Source organism: Macaca mulatta, chromosome 4 (genome assembly GCF_049350105.2).
Source record: "Macaca mulatta isolate MMU2019108-1 chromosome 4, T2T-MMU8v2.0, whole genome shotgun sequence".
Classification (NCBI taxonomy): domain Eukaryota; kingdom Metazoa; phylum Chordata; class Mammalia; order Primates; family Cercopithecidae; genus Macaca; species Macaca mulatta.
Genome location: NC_133409.1, coordinates 146488143 through 146503131, shown reverse-complemented (window position 1 = coordinate 146503131; position 14989 = coordinate 146488143). Strand labels below are relative to the sequence as shown.

Below are 14989 nucleotides of genomic sequence, written 5' to 3'. Positions count from 1 at the left end.
TCCTGCCTGAACTTCCCGAGTAGCTGGGATTATAGGCGTCTGCCACCATGCCCAGCTAATTTTTTAAATTTTAATAGAGACGAGGTTTTGCTGTGTTGGCCAGGCTGATCTTGAACTTCTGACCTCAGGTGATCCACCTGCCTCGGCCTCCCAAAGTGCTGGGATTACAGGCATGAGCCACTGTGCCTGGCTGCATGTTACTTTTGAAATTAAACTACGAAAGACTGTGATTCCTCTTGTTTCCCATCTCTCTTGCCCTTTCACTTGCTCATGCTGATAAAGGCAGCTGCCAAGTTGTGAGCTTCCTTGTGGACAGGCCTACATGGTAAGGAACCCGGGAAGGACCCAGGCCAACAGACTGTGCAGAGCCAAAGTTGTCAGTCCAACAGCTTGTAAGGACCCAAAACCTGCCAATAACCTATTGAATAAGTTTGGAAGCAAATGCACCCGAGTGGAAATTGAAGATGACTGCAGCTGCCGCCAGCACCTCGACCACAGCCTTGTGAGAAACTCAGAGCCAGAGTACATGGCTAAGCTGTAATAGATTCCTGACACATAAAACCGTGAGATAAAAAATAATGAGTTAGGCCACTGATATGGTTTGGCTCTGTGTCCCCACCCAAACCTCCTGTTGAACTGTAATTCCCAACGTTGGGAGAGGGAGCTGGTGGGAGGTGATTGGATCATGGGGGCAGATCCCCGCTTGCTGTTCTCATGAAAGTGACTGAGTTCTCATGAGATCCGATGGTTTAAAAGTGTGTAACACGTCCCCCTCTGCTCTCTCTGCCATGGTAAGATGTACCTGCTTCCCCTTTGCCTTCCACCATGATTGTAAGTTTCCTGATGCCCCAGCCATGCTTCCCGTACAGGCTGTGGAAGTGTGAGTCAACAAACCTCTTTTCTTCATAAATTACCATCTCAGGTAGTTCTTTATAGCGGTGTGAGAACAGACTAATACAGCCACTAAACTTTGGGGGAATTCGTTTATGCAAGAAGGTAATCAATACAACAGGTGATTGTTCCAAGGGTCCAGGCACTGGGTCAGTTCTCTTCTTCCACTCAAGGATGGGAAGAAGAATACTCAATGCGACAAGTGTAAGCCTTTAATGCCTGTGACTCCTCCCCACAAGTAACTATGGCCTTCTGTGTGTCCTGGAACATGACATGGATTCCTTCCAGAGAAGCAGGACGGGCATGGAGGGAGCTTCCCCTTCTACAACACCTGCTCCCCCTGAGCCCAAGAATAAACCAAAACCCCAGCCTGGGAGGCCCCCTTTCCTCTCCGATGTCTTCCTTTCCTCAAAATCCCCTTATTGCCCCTGAGCTGCTCAGTAATTGTGACCTTAGAATGCTCTTTCCCATGAGCTGGGCCAAGGAGTTCTACAGTCAAAAGGAAGTGATGGCCAGGGACAGTGTCTCATACCTGTAATCCCAGTACTTGGGGAGGCTGAGGAGGGCAGATTGCTTGAGCTCAGGAGTTTGAGAATAGCCTGGGAAACATGGCAAAATCCCACCTCCACCAAAGAAAAGAAAAGAAAAGAAAAGAACAATATAGCTGGGCATGATGGCGCATGCCTGTAATCCCAGCTACTAAGGAGGATGGATTGAGACAGGAGGTCGAGGTTATGGTGAGCCATCATTGTGCCACTGCACTCCAGTCGGCGAGACAGAGTGAGACTCTGTCACAAACAAACAAATAAACAAACAAAGTGATGCTTATTTTTGCTGGGTGTTGTGGCTCACGCCTGTAATCCCAGCACTTTGGGAGGCCGAGGTGGGCAGATCACTTGAGGTCAGGCGTCCGAGACCAGCCTGGCCAATGTGGCAAAACCCCATCTCTGCTAAAAATACAAAAATTAGCCAGGCGTGGTGGTGCATGCCTGTAGACCCAGCTACTTGGGAGGCTGAGGCAGAAGAATCGCTTAAACCCAGGAGGCAGAGGTTGCAGTGAGCTGAGATCACACCACCGCACTCTAGCCTGGGTGACAGAGCAAGACTCCAACTCAAAGAAAAAAAAAAGTGATGCCTATTTTTCATCATGTGGAAGGAAAAGTTAAGTGAATAGATACTTTTTCCCATTTTCCCACTTGCTACGGCTTATCTGCTGATGAGTAACAGATGGCCAAATGAATGAGCAAGAAGCAAAGAGTATTAGAAAAACACAGAAATGTGATTTCTTTTTTTTTTTTTTTTTTTTTTTTTTTTTGAGACGGAGTCTCACTCTGTTGCCCAAGCTGGAGTGCAGTGGCACTATCCTGGCTCACTGCAAGCTCCACCTCCCGGGTTCACGCCATTCTCCTGCCTCAGCCTCCCCAGTAGCTGGAACTACAGGCGCCCGCCACCGCGCCCGGCTCATTTTTTGTATTTTTAGTAGAGACGGGGTTTCACTGTGGTCTCGATCTCCTGACCTTGTGATCCGCCCGCCTCGGCCTCCCAAAGTGCTGGGATTACAGGCGTGAGCCACCGCCCCCGGCCGAAATGTGATTTCTTAAAATAGTTTTTGTATTGGCCATGTGCAGTGGCTCAAGCCTGCAATCCCGCACTTTGGGAGGCTGAGGCAAGCAGATCACTTGGGAGTTCGACCTCAGGAGCCTGGCCAACATGGTGGAACCTCGTCTCTACTAATAATACAAAAAAAAATTAGTCAGGCGTGGTGGCATGCACCTGTGGTCCCAGCTACTTGGGGGGCGGAGGCAGGAGAATCAGCTGAACCCAGAGGTTGCAATGAGCTGAGATTGTTCCACTGCACTCCAGCCTGGGTGACAGAGTGAAACTGTGTCTCAAAAAATAAAAATAAAAGTAAACCCAAAAATGTCCGGAGCTGCACGCCCCGGCCATAGCAAATAATAATTGAGGATTAAACGCCTGAGCTATATTCATTTCCACCCCACACCTTCTCCCTATCTTTGCCTTTTTTCCCCTGTACTAATACCTCATTAAAGATGGCGCTCTTCCTGCTTCTTCTTCACTCACTTTTCCCGCGCCGGGGAAAATTGTTACTTAATAGCGCAAGCGCAACATGACGTCCCACCAGAGAAACCGAAACTAACCTGGCCACGCCCTCGGCAATGAGATCATTTCCGCCTTAGCCCAACCCCTTCCCTTCCAAGTGTATATAAGGCAGTGCATTACCGCCATTAAACGAGACTTGATCAGAGCACTGTCTTGTCTGCGTTTCTCGTGTCTCTTGTTCCCCAAATTCCCACCCCCTCCTCCAGGGCCTGCTCTGACTATCCCGCGGGCCGGGATACAAAAATAAACAAAAAAAAAGTTTATGTGTTTTTTGAGATGCAGTGACCTAGTTACATGCAATAGAGTGAGAAGAGGGAATGAAGACAGAGAGAAAGAAAACTGAGTTCCTGAGGTGGGATTAAATCTCCTGATGTTTCCTGGTTTCTACAGAGAGCACCAGAAGGTCCAGATCATCAGGACAAGCATGAGAATCACAGCTGCTTCTAAGGGAGTGAGCTGATTCCTAAAATTTGACCCATGGGTGGAATCTGGGGGAAGATTCCCCAAGGCAGAAGGTACTCCAGGCCACATCCCTGGAAAGTGAGGAGGAGGCACTGTGTAATGTATCCTCTCTGCTAACACTGGAAACCATCAAAGCTAACTGCTGAGCATCAGTGACATCCTCTCAGGACATGGTTGGCAAATTTTTGTTGTTTGTAAGAGCTGGAAATGTGGGTCACTGTGTCTGGTACAGCCCTGTCAGTGGGGGTGAGGCAGGATGACAAAGGCAATCTAATTCTTACTATGGAATCTCTCCATTCTCGTATCATCCTGGATAATTGTATTCTGGGGGATGTTGGAGTCAAATACGAGTCTAGGAGACAAAGAGGTCATAGAATGGAGATTTTGGGCCGGGCACGGTGACCCAAGCCTGTAATCCCAGCACTTTGGGAGGCTGAGACGGGCGGATCACGAGGTCAGGAGATCGACACCATCCTGGCTAACACGGTGAAACCCCGTCTCTACTAAAAAAAAATACAAAAAACTAGCTGAGCGAAGTGGCGGGCGCCTGTAATCCCAGCTACTCAGGAGGCTGAGGCAGGAGAATGGCTTAAACCGGGGAGGCGCAGCGTGCAGTGAGCTGAGATCCGGCTGCTGTACTCCAGCCTGGGCGACAGAGCGAGACTCCGTCTCAAAAAAAAAAAAAAAGAATGGAGATTTTGTAGTTAAGGAGCTTAGAGACAGGACTCTTAGGCGTAGGTAGGAGTGTAACTTGTGGAATTAGAAGGCATGCTCCATACTACCTGTATCGGTTCATTTTCACACTGTTACAAAGAACTACCTGAGAATGATTATTCATTTATTTATTTATTTATTTATTTATTTATTTTTGAGATGGAGTCTTGCTCTGTCGCCAGGCTGGAGTGCAGTGGCACGATCTTGGCTGACTGCAACCTCCGCCTCCTGGGTACAAGCAATTCCCCTGCTTCAGCCTCCTGAGTAGCTGGGACCACAGGTGTGTGCCACCACACCTGGCTAATTTTTTTGCATTTTAGTAGAGATGGGGTTTCACCATGTTGACCAGGATGGTCTTGATCTCCTGACCTTGTGATCCACCCGTCTCGGCTTCCCAAAGTGCTGGGATTACAGGTGTGAGCCACCACGCCCGGCCCAGACTGAGTAATTTATAAAGAAAAGAGGTTTAATTGAGTCACAGTTCTGCATGGCTAGGGAGGCCTTGGGAAACTTACAATCATAACGGAAGGTAAAGGAGAAGCAAGCACCTTCTTCATAAGGCGGCAGGAGAGAGAGAGCGAGGGGGGATGTGCCACACTTTTAAACCATCAGATCTCATGAGAATTCACTCGATATCACCAGAACAGCACGGGGAACCTGTCCCCATGATCCAATCGCCTCCCACCAGGTCCCTCCTTTGACACGTGGGGATTACAATTTGAGATGAGATTTGAGCGGGGACACAGAGCTAAACCATATCACTACCCAAAGCAATCTACAGATTCAATGCAGTTGTTATCCAAATACCACTGATGCTCTTCACAGAAATAGAAAAACACTAAAATTTGCATAGAATCACAAAAGACCCCAAATAACCAAAGCCATCCTGAGCAAAAGGAACAAAATTGAAGGTATCACATTACCAGACTTCAAAATATACTACGAAGCCATAGTAACAGCATAGTACTGGCATAAAAACAGACATGTAAACCAATGGAACCAAATAGAGAAACTAGAAATAAATTAATGTGTTTGGAGTAAGTACCCCAAAAACTGGCCATAAACGGTCCCAAAACTGGCTATAAACAAAATCTCTGCAGCACTGTAACATGTCCATAATGGCCCTAATGCCCAAGCTGGAAGGTTGTGGGTTTACGGGAATGAGGGCAAGGAACACCTGGCCCCAAAAACCCCTTGAAGGCATTCTTAAGCCACAGACAAAAGCATGAGCAATCTGTGTCTTAAAGGCATGTTCCTGCTGCAATTAATTCGGCCCATCCCTTCGTTTCCCATAAGGTTATGGGATACTTTCAGTTAATTTAATATCTATAGAAACAATGCTAACGACTGGTTTGCTGTTAATAAATATGTGGGTAAATCTCTGTTCGAACTCTCAGCTCTAAAGGCTGTGAGACCCCTGATTCCCCACTTCACACCTCTATATTTGTGTGTGTGTGTCTTTAATTCCTCTAGCGCCACTGGGTTAGGGTCTCCCCGACCGAGCTGGTCTCAGCAATTGGCGTCCATCGTGGGGGCTCGAATCCAGGTCGAAGAGTCCCCGGAGAGATGGTTGGAACGGAACACTAGCTGGAGGACACCCGAGTACTCTTAAAGCAATCCTCGTGGTAAGGAGGGGAGCTCGGAAGCATCAGGGTAACAGTGGGGCAAGTTTGGGGTCTGGTTCGTTCCACCTTGGAACTTTTTCACACTGATGAAGAGGAGGAACAAGAGTATACTGAAGTAACAGAAGAGGTTACAGAGCATGTTTATTTGCCAGCTGAAGGTAAAGCGCCAAAGGAAGGAGACGTTCATCCTTCCCCTTCTGCACCCCCTCCTTATTATTTTGAAGAAAATGACCCCCCAGATCTTTCTTTTCCGGAGGACACTGGGCGAAAAGTAGTTGCCCCAGTGACTGTTCGAGCAGCACCTCGAGTGACTGCTGTTAGTTCTATTCAGGCAGGAATTCAGCAAGCTAGGCGAGAGGGTGATTTTGAGGCTTGGCAGTTCCCTGTTACAATACACCCCCCAGATCAAGAGGGAAATGTTACAGCTACTTTGAACCTCTTCCTTCTAAATTACTCGAAGAATTAAAACAAGCAATGTCAGTATGGACCAGGTTCTGCTTTTGTAATGGCCTGCCCCTCCACACCTGTAGGCGTTTCTCGTCAGGTGGAACGAGAGACTTGAGAAAAGAAAGAGACACAGAGACAAAGTATAGAGAAAGAAAAGTGGGCCCAGGGCACCAGCGCTCAGCATACGGAGGACCCGCGCCGGCACCCGTCTCTGAGTTCCCTCAGTATTTATTGACCATTATCTTTACCATCTCGGAAAGGGGGAAGTGGCAGGACAATAGGGTCATAGTAGGGAGAAGGTCAGCAAGAAGACATATGAATAAAGATCTGTGTCATGAATAAGTTTAAGGAAAAGTGCTGTGCTTTGATGTGCATATATGCAAACATCTCCATAAACATTTTCAGTGCATAAAGAGCAGCACTGCCACTAGCACATCCCACTTCCAGCCCTAAGGCGGTTTTCTCCTATCTCAGTAAATAGAACATACAATCAGGTTTTACACCGCGACATTCCATTGCCCAGGGATGGGCAGGAGACAGATGCCTTCCTGTATCTCAACTGCAAAGAGGCCTTCCTTCCTCTTTTACTAATCCTCCTCAGCACAGACCCTTTACAGGTGTCAGGCTGGGGGACACCCGTCTTTCCCTTCCCACGAGGCCATATTTCAGACTATCACATGGGGAGAAACCTTGGACAATACCTGGCTTTGCTAGGCAGAGGTCCCTGCGGCCTTCCGCAGTGTTTGCGTCCCTGGGTACTTGAGATTAGAGAATGGTGATGACTTTTAACAAGCATGCTGCCTTCAGGCACTTGTTTAACAAAGCACATCTGGCACAGCCCCAAATCCATTAAACCTTGAGTAGACACAGCCCACGTCTCTGCAAGGACAGGGTTGGGCGTAGGGTTACAGATTAACAGTATCTCAAGGCAGAAGAACTTCTCTTAGTACAGAACAAAATGGAGTCTCTTACGTCTACTTCTTTCTACACAGACACAGTAACAGTCTGATCTCTTTCTTTTCCCCACAGGACTGTCAAAGAATGTTACTGTTTCCAGTCAAATGATACCTACTAACTGGGATGAGCTTGTCTAACTCCTCCTCAGTTCTTACAATTTAAAACTTAGTGGCCAGATGAAGCTTCCATTCAGGCTGCTCGCAATGCCCAGGCCCAACCTCAAATTAATATAACTGCAGACCAACTTTTGAGGGGTTGGTGGCTGGGCTGGTTTAGATGCACAACTGGTCATGCAGGATGATGCCATAGAACAGCTTAGAGGAGGGTGCAATAGAGCCTGGGAAAAAAATCACTTCAGGTGGGGAACAATACCCTTCCTTTAGTGCTACAAAACAGGGAACAAGAGAACCATATGTTGCCTTTATAGCTCGGTTACAGAAGTCTCTTAAAAAGATGATTGCAGATTCGGCTGCTCAGGATATAGTATTGCAGTTATTAGCTTCCGACAATGCTAATCCCGATTGCCAGGCTGCTCTGCGACCTATCAGAGGGAAAGCACATTTAGTTGATTATATCAAGGCCTGTGATGGTATCGGAGGTAATCTGCATAAAGCTACCTTGTTGGCACAGGCAATGGCAGGACTGAGAGTGGATAAAGGAAATACTCCATTTCCTGGAGCTTGTTTTAACTGTGGGATGCATGGTCATACTAAAAAAGAATGTAGAAAAAATCAGCAAGTCAGGCTGTCAGATAGGGGAAAAAACTGCTGATCCTGAAATACGTCCAAAATGTAAAAAAGGAAAACAGGGGTTAGGCAGTGTCACTTTTGATAAAAGTGGGAACTTTACCACTTTTGATAAAGAAGGGAACCCAATTTCGGGAAACGCCATGAGGGGCCCGTCCCAGACCCTGTTCTAAACTGGGGCATTTCCAGCTCAGGCCATTCCCTCGCCCCTGTACAATGTCTGTCCCCCGTCACAGCCGGTAGTGCCACAGTAGATTTTCGCTGCACAAAAGCTGTGAGCCTTCTGCCTGGGGAACCCCTGCAAAAGGTCCCAGCAGGAGTCTGTGGACCCTTGCCAGCAGGGACAATAGGATTACTTTTAGGAAGGTCTAGTGTAAGTTTAAAAGGCGTACAAATACATACAGGAGTCATCGATTCAGATTATAATGGGGAAATTCAAATTGATGTATCTACTTCTGTTCCCTGGAAAGCAGAGCCAGGAGAGTGCATAGCACAGCTACTGATTGTGCCGTATGTGGGAATGGGAAAAAGTGAATCGACCTACATGTCCAACAGCAGATGAGTGGGTAAAGAAAATGTGGTATAGGGCCAGGTACAGTGGTTCATACCTGTAATCCCAGCTCTTTGGGAGGCAGAGGCAGGAAGATCCCTTGAAGCTAAGAGTTTGAGACCAGGCTAGGCATGGTGGCTCATGCCTGTAATCCCAGTGATACAGCTCCGATGACTGGAGAAACACCAGGGTTCTGTGTCTCTTGCTGATTAGATAAACAACGCGGACACACGTGGAGTGGTTTCAAAGGGCGGAAAGTTTAACAGGCAAGAAAGAAGAAAGAAAGAAGAAAACGGCTCCACCATAAAGAGGGAGCGGGGCTCCGAGCGGGGCTCCAAACGGACAAACCCCGTGTGCTGCGGAAAAGTAGTCCTTTATATTGGGAGGCTGGAGGAGGCAGTCTCTGATGTGCATAGGGCCCAGGGGATTGGCTTGTTCAGGTGTGTCATTCACAGAGCCTGCGGAAAAACCTGGCCCTCCCACCCTGGCCTTTTAATATGTAACTGCAGGTCTCCGGGATGTCCTGCATTCTTAGAGTCATCTGGAGGTGGTCACGACAGCTGGCACACTTTGGGACAAGGAGAAGAGGGCAGGAATTGCCACGTTGGATGGACCCAGATTCTAACCGCTTGTGTTTGCGTATCAAAGCTTGCAGGCCTGGCTTTTCAAGCTGCTTTCTGTTAGCAGATAAATGTTGTGGCTGGGCGCGGTGGTTCACGCCTGTAATCCCAGAGCTTTGGGAGGTCGAGGCAGACGGGGCGGATCACGAGGTCAGGAGTTCGAGACCAGCCTGGCCAACATGGTGAAACCCAGTCTCTGCTTAAAAACACAAAACATTAGCTGGGCTGGTGGCAGGCGCCTGTAATCCCAGCTACACGGGAGGCTAATTCAGGAGGGAGAATAGCTTGAAGTGGGAGGTGGAGACCGCGCCACTGCACTTCAGCCTGGGCAACTGAGTGAATCTCAAAAAAACCCTGAAATGTTTGGGGGAGTTGCTTTTATTAAAAGAAAAAGCTTTACTGAGGACTCCTTACCCTTACTATCTGCCTAAAATAATTTCTTAATAACTCCTCTATTACCAGCACTTTGCTAGGCCAAGGTGGCCGGATCACCTGAGGTCAGGAGTTTGAGACCAGCCTGGCCAACACGGTGAAACCCCGTCTCTACTAAAAATACAAAAATTAGCCAGGCGTGGTGGCAGGCGCTTGTAATCCCAGCTACTCAGGAGACTGGGGCAGGAGAATCTCTTGAACCCAGGAGGCAGAGGTTGCAGTGACCCAAAATCGCACCACTGCACTCCAGCCTGGGCGACAGAGCCAGACTCCGTCTCAAAAAAAGAAAGAAAAAAAAAAAAACAAAGAAAGTTTAAGACCAGACTGTGCAACATGTCCCATCTTTACAAAAAATAAAAAATAAAATAAAATAATTTTTTAAAAAAAGTTCCCTTCCGACCGCGGCGCAGATGCCCTGGTAGCCCGCCCCTTTCCCACGCCGCCTCTCCGCCCCATGCCGCGCTGGCCGCTGTCAGCCCCCTGAGCTGAGGTGCCGTGCAGGCTGAGCCGCTGCCTGAGCCGCTGCTCCACGTCCTGGGCCTTAGCTTCCCGCTGCAGACCCGCAGGCCGATTCTTCTCTGCCCTCCCAGTCTCATGAAGTCGCTGGTGGTGTTTGTCCAGGGCGGTCCCGGCGCACAGGCATCCTTGAGAAAGATGACTACACGCACCTTTCTGCAGGAGAGTTGCTTTATGATGAAAGGAAGAGCCCAGATTCACAGTATGGTGAACTCACTGAAAATTACATTAAAGAAAGAAACATGGGACCAGTGGAGATAACCATCAGTTTATGACAATGGCTGTCAGTACTCAAAAGAGTACATCCTTGATGGATGGGTTTCCAAGAAGTCAAGACAACCTTCAAGGTTGAAACAATAGGCCAGGCGCGGTGGCTCACGCCTGTAATCCCAGCACTTTGGGAGACCAAGGTGGGTGGATCACCTGAGGTCAGGAGTTCACGACCAGCCTGTCCAACATGATGAAACCCCGTCTCTACTAAAAATTCAAAAAACTAGCTGGGCCTGGTGGCGTGCACCTGGAATCCCAGCTACTCAGGAGGCTGAGGCAGAAGAATCTCTTGAATCCAGAAGGTGGACATTGCAGGGAGTTGAGATCCCACCACTGCACTCCAGCCTGGTAACAAGAGTGAGGCTCCATCTCAAAACACACACACACACACACATACACGCACAAAAACAAGGTTGGAACAAGACAATGGATGGGAAGGCAGATAGATGTATCTTTCATTCTGTGTGTATATATATATACACACATATATACTGTAATAATAAGATCTGTATTGAATGATGTCCTGGGAGAAGAAAGAGTGATGACAACACAGAAAGCTTGGGAAGGAGAACTGAGCCCCACCTTCAGACTACAAAGCCAGTTATTGACTTATATAAAGAAATGGGGAAAGTCAAGAAAATAAATGCTTCTCAATCTGTTAAGTTTTTGAAGTTGTGAAGATTTTTGACAAGGAAAACTAATTCTAAACCTGAAAGCATCCTTGAAATCTTGCTTGAATATTGCTTTGATAACTGCTATCGTGACCCCCTTTTAAGGCAACTTTAATCTTTCATAACTACATCTCAATTAGTGGCTGGAAAGTATAGCCAGGCGCGGTGGCTCAAGCCTATAATCCCAGCACTTTGGGAGGCCGAGACGGGCGGATCACGAGGTCAGGAGATCGAGACCATCCTGGCTAACACGGTGAAACCCCGTCTCTACTAAAAAATACAAAAAATTAGCCGGGCGAGGTGGCAGGCGCCTGTAGTCCCAGCTACTCGGGAGGCTGAGGCAGGAGAATGGCGTAAACCCGGGAGGCAGAGCTTGCAGTGAGCTGAGATCCGGCCACTGCACTCCAGCCTGGGTGACAGAGCAAGACTCCGTCTCAAAAAAAAAAAAAAAAAAAAAAAAAAAAAAAAAAAAAAAAAAAAAGAAAGTATATGGTAAGACAAATTAAATTTTGTTTTTTTTTTTTTTGGTCACAGGAGAGACAGTAAATTAAGAGACATAACTTCATCTTAGTTACAGTGATCACTAAACAAGCTAGTTTTTTTTTTGTTTTAACTCAAAAAGACTATCCCTTTTATAGTTTGTGCCTTCTATGAGCAAAACTTTTCAGTATGCTTGTAATTTAGTAATTACAACATGTTAGGATTTAGGGATACCCACTTCCTCCTTTTCTTGCAAGTTTTAAATTTCCAACCTTAGGTGCATTTGTGGACCAGATTTCAAAGGAACTTTTTGTGGAGTCAGTTCTTGCACACAATGTGTTTAGTGAACAAACTCGAAGTGGATTCTTAGCAGTGTTTTAGTACATATCAAATAACTAACCATTTCCTATAGAAAAGTAAGAAAACATAGGCTTTGTTTTACCACAACTTGTACAATGTTGTATGACAGGGCATATTCTTTGCTTCCAAGTTTTGGGTTGGAGGCACTAGGGGTTCAGAGCCTGGCAGAATCGGCAGCTTTATTCTGACATAATCTAAGGGTATGGGGCAAGGTTCACATCTAATGCTTGTGTTCCTCATCCTCTATTATATGGTGTTACTCATGATTCAACTGATCTTAACAAAATTTCTAGCAGTGGAACCTTGAAATGCATGTGGCTAGATTTATGCTAAAATGATTCAATTAGCATTTTAGTAACACTTCAAATGTTTTTTTGTTTGTTTTCTAGACCAAACACAAGGTTAGGATTAATTAGAAGAAGCAATCTAGTTAAATTTCCCATTTGTGTTTTATTTTCTTGAATACTTTTTTTTATAGTTGTTTAAAAAAAATTAAAAATCATTGCACTTTGGTCAGAAAAATAATAAATATCTTATAAATGTTTGATTCCTTTCCTTGCTATTTGTATTCAGTCTATTGTTTTGGCATCATGTTGAAGCACTGAAAGACAAATAATCTTTAAAAGGCTAAAAAAAAAAAAAAAAAAAAGCCAGGTGTGGTGGCGTGCACTTATAGTCCTAGCCTTGGGAGGCTGAGGAAGGAGGATCACTTGAGCCCAGAAGGCCAAGGCTGTAGTAAGTTATGATCACGCCACTGCACTCCAGCTTGGGCAACAGAGTGAGACCCTGTCTTCAAAAAGAAAAAAAAAAAAGTGATTTGCAGTTGTAAAAACTGAAGATTTCAAATAAGAAGTAGAAAACTAACTTCACCCTCTCCAAGTAACCTGTGCCACTTCCAAGCACTTTTCCCTATAGTGGCTGCTGTAGCACGGCTTGTTCAGCTTTTCTTTCATCTCCTTCTGGTGTCCCTTCCTGCACTGCAGGGCAGGAAAGCTAAACACTACAGTGGTAGACCTAGGTGTGATTGCTGATCACAGGCACTATCTAAAGCCTAATCTTCGTGGAGGTAAAGGAGGGCAGTGGCATTTGTAGGAGGCATACTGTTTTTGTTTTGTTTTGTTTTGTTTTTGGCTAGGGAAGACGCAGGCAATACTTTTTTTTTTTTTTAGAGACAGGGTGTTGCCCAGGCTGGAGTGCAGTGCTATGATCATAGCTCACTGTAACTCCAAACTCCTAGGTTTAAGTGATCCTCCCACCTCAGCCTCCTGAGTAGCTGGGACTATGAGGTGCACACCATCACACTCAGCTAATTTTTTTTTTTTCCCTTGAGACGGAATCTCGCTCTGTTGCCCAGGCTGGAGTGCAGTGGCGCCATCTTGGCTCACTGCAAGCTCCGCCTCCTGGGTTCACGCCATTCTCCTGCCTCAGCCTCCTGAGTAGCTGGGACTACAGGTGCCCGCCACCATGCCCAGCTAATTTTTTGTATTTTTTTAGTAGAGAAGGGGTTTCACTGTGTTAGCCAGGATAGTCTTAATCTCCTGACCTCGTGATCTGCCCACCTTGGCCTCCCAAAGTGCTGGGATTACAGGCGTGAGCCATCACATCCGGCAATTTTTTTTTTTTTCCCTGTAGAGACAGGGGTATCACTATGTTGCCCAGGCTGATCTCAAACTCCTGGCCTCAAGCAACCCTCCTGCCTTGGCCTCCCAAAGTGCTAATATTATAGGCTTGAGCCACCACACCTGCCTACAGGCAATAGTTTTCCTGGAGTGCAGTGATGCAATCATAGCTCACTACAGCCTCAATCTCCCAGGCTCAAACGATCTTCCCACCTCAACCTCCCAAGTGCTGGGACTACAGGTGTGACTACAGCTGGGACTACAGTTTAATTTTTAAATTTTTTTTTGTAAAGACCAGGCCTTGCTATGTTGCCCAAGCTGGTCTTGAACTCCTGAGCTCAAGCAATCTTCCCACCTTGGCCTCCCAAACTGCTGGGATTACAGGTGTGAGCCACTGCACCTGGCAGGCAATAATCTTTCATGGCAGCTTCCTGAACCCAGTATCACGGCTAACGTGTGTGTTCCCGGGACCACAGCTGCAGTGACGACTACCTGCCTCCTCGCCTGCCTGATGGTGGCAGGGTAGTAGCTCCCCTGGTAGCTCAGTTCTGCAAGGTTGTTTTGTTTCGTTTTTTAAGTCATTCCTGGAGGCTCAGTCTGGTTTTCACTCTTCCAGTCATTTCAATGTCTTTGTCAGCCCTCGATTATCTGTATTACATTCCTTTCTGCTTAAAATAAGCACGGTGGTATCTCTTATCTGCAACTGAGCTCTGATGTTAAGGTACCTGACATATGATAGGTATCACTAAATGTTTGTTGAATACATGAATGAATGATGAATGAATAGGTAAATGGAATGGAGACCACCAAGATGTATACAGTCAGTTGGACAGACGAACCTAGTGGACTCAACAGACTGGTAGAGCAATTGATGGATGGTAAGTGGGCAATGAAACCAATTTGGTGCATCCTAACCAGCTTTTTTTTTTTTTTTTTTTTGAGACGGAGTCTCACTCTGTCGCCTAGGTTGGAGTGCAGTGGTGCGATCTTGGCTCACTGCAACCTCTGCCTCCCGGGTTCAAGCGATCCTCCTGCCTCAGCCTCCTAAGTAGTTGGGGGTTACAGGCACATGCCACCACACCTGGCTAATTTTTGTATTTTTAGTAGAAACGGGGTTTCATTATATTGGTCAGGCTGGTCTCAAACTCCTGATCGCGTGGTCCGCCCACCTCAGCCTCCCAAAGTGTTGGGATTACAGGCTTGAGCCACCGCGCCCGGCCGCCTTCTAGGGATTTCTAGATGGGTGCTGAAGGGAGGTGCATAGAGCTGTGTACAGCTCCCTGCTGCCCCCACAGGGAGGCAGTCTCCCCCCCTGAGAGGAAATGAGACTGCCTGAAGGCTGACGCTGAAGAGAGAGACACCTGTCAGTGGTTCCTCTTTGGAGCCCTGAGGCCAGCCTCACATGGCGACTCACCCAATACTGTTTCTTTTGCTTTTTAGTGTGAAAATTACATAATTTGGCTGGAATTCTTTCACTTGCAGCTGCAGGAGTTGTGACTCCCTCATGG

General features: G+C 46.9%; 1 pseudogene; it reads left to right on the top strand.

Moving 5' to 3' along the window:
* Positions 1 to 322: 322 nt before the first annotated feature.
* On the top strand, positions 323 to 11052 carry LOC106997916 (uncharacterized; annotated as a pseudogene).
* The last annotated feature ends 3937 nt before the right edge of the window (positions 11053 to 14989 follow it).